Genomic DNA, 2,500 nt, shown 5'->3' on the forward strand with positions numbered 1-2,500 from the left:
GAGAGAGAGAGAGAGAGAGAGAGAGAGAGAGAGAGAGAGAGGGTGGGGGAGAGAGGTGAGAGAGAGAGAGAGAGGGAGAGAGAGAGAGAGAGAGAGAGAAAGAGAGAGTGAGAGAGAAGAGTGAGAAAGAAAGAGAGAGAGAAGGTTTCACCACCCCTTGTCACCACTGTCACCACCACTGTCGGTCCTCGACCATTACACGTATATTTGACTTGTAATACCACTCGTCTCGAGGCCCCTTGCCTTCGTTACGTGAGTTTCACTAAATATTCAAGTTCCTCTTAAGCAGTAGGCCCAATGCCTTGTATTTCCTGTAGTCTCACTATTTTCTAGGCCCCGTGCCTAGTTCTCTCGTCCTTTGGGTTAATAAAAGGGTGGTGAATTTTCTTTCTTCTTTCACTGTAATTTCACCGTCTTGTTACACTCAGGATCTCTTTCTCTCGTCTCTCTACATCGTCTCTCTAGATCGTCTGACGAGATCCCGTATCCTACGCTAAGCTACCTTCGTCTGACGTCACTAATTTTTCTAATCCAATCTCCTGTGACTTCTGAAATAAATGTCACTCCTTATGGGCGTGACTTTGAATTCATGCACCACTAGTTTTTTTTCTCCTTCTCCACCTTGCACCAATCCGTTAAGCCATTGCAATGCCACTAGCAATATCGTTTACCTCAGCATTAGTCAAACGAAGCTAACCTGCGCTTACAGAGTTTTGATTACATCATCGATTATAAAACAGTCACCACCGTCGGTGTGTTTACATAGACATAACGTCGCCCTCGAGCAGGCGTCGAGTCTGAATTATTCTAATGCCCTAGCTCATTTCCATTCGTACAACTACCGGCCTCTTACAGAAGGAGAGAAGGAGAGAGAGAGAGAGAGAGAGAGAGAGAGAGAGAGAGAGAGAGAGAGAGAAAGAGAGAGACAGACAGAGATAGGGCGGAAAGTTGTATACAGATACGTATGTGTTTGTGTGCATGCACATATGTATAAGATTACATGACAACATTTTCGCCCGGTTCCCTTGGCATATCCAACAAGATACAGCTATCGGGACCTTGAGCTCTGCAGAGCAATGTGACCGGAAGGCAGAAGCAGAGGCAAAAAACCCCGAGGGGCGACCAAGCGAAGGTCTCGATAGTCCAAGGGAAAAGAAAAAAGGGACAAATTCATGGCGGACCTCCACATCAATACAAATACGTTTGACTGCTGTATCAAGCGCAGAAAGGAGAATCGAAGGCCTTAATTGGAAAGGCAGCACTTCGGCGCTTGATACGGTCAGTGCTTTGCCGATAACATGAAAGCTGAAGAGAATTTGGTAGAAGGGATGGAATCAAAATGCATAACATGCGGTCATGAATCTTTTTTTATGTTTTCCCTTCGGGTATTGGGAATCTGTGGATTTACAGAACCCATTGAAACCTGCAGACGCCTCCGAGCCGGGTGAAATGATTTTAGATTCGACAAAACAAAAGACTTAGAATCCTGCTAGAACCTCTGGCACATTTCCTTGTGTTTGTCTTTCCTATTTGTGTGTGTGTGTGTGTGTGTGTGTGTGTATTCACATTTGGTCTTTGGATCACGTGTTGGACTCGTGATCGACAGCTATTTCCCTCCCGGAAGAGAGCTCAGAGCTCGTGTGTGTGTGTGTGTGTGTGTGTGTGTGTGTGTGTGTGTGTGTGTGTGTGTGTGTGTGTGTGTGTGTGTGTGTGTGTGTGTGTGTGTGTGTGTGTGTGTGTGTGTGTGTGTGTATTCACATTTGGTCTTTGGATCACGTGTTGGACTCGTGATCGACAGCTATTTCCCTCCCGGAAGAGAGCTCAGAGCTCGTGTGTGTGTGTGTGTGTGTGTGTGTGTGAGTGTGTGTGTGTGTGTGTTTGTGTGTGTGTGTGTGTGTGTGTGTGTGTGTGAGTGTGTGTGTGTGTGTGTGTTTGTGTGTGTGTGTGTGTGTGTGTGTGTGTGTGTGTGTGTGTGTGTGTGTGTGTGTGTGTGTGTGTGTGTGTGTGTTTATTGAATTGAATGGAGGATGTGCAAAAGTCTTCACTTTCCATTCTGCTCTTAATGACATGTATTCTTGTCATCATTACACAAACCAAAATATTACTCGTCACTCCTTTCTTAGTTTCTAAATAATTATCAAATCCATCGTAACATGTACAATTATAGGTACACGTATACCTATACGCCTATACAAGTACACATGTGCTACACGTACACATATGTACATGTATAAATACACGCATACACATACGCACACGTACACAGTTTTTCTTTGTGTCAGCCTGGAGACGTCTGTGTATGTGAGGAGTCTACCCCATGAGACGCTGAATAGCTGCGGCCTAAGCCGTCACCTTTGCCCCATGTGCTCCTTGAACTGTTACGGCAAGTCACAAACAGTCACTTGTAGAAATCGGAAAGGAGTGCGGGATTCGAACCCACAAATAAGTAAATGCGAGACCAGCACGCTTTAGATGATGCCACCAGCGCACATGTCTTGAT

This window comes from Oratosquilla oratoria, chromosome 26 (genome assembly GCF_046742065.1).
Source record: "Oratosquilla oratoria isolate Oo_2021 chromosome 26, ASM4674206v1, whole genome shotgun sequence".
Lineage (NCBI taxonomy): Eukaryota > Metazoa > Arthropoda > Malacostraca > Stomatopoda > Squillidae > Oratosquilla > Oratosquilla oratoria.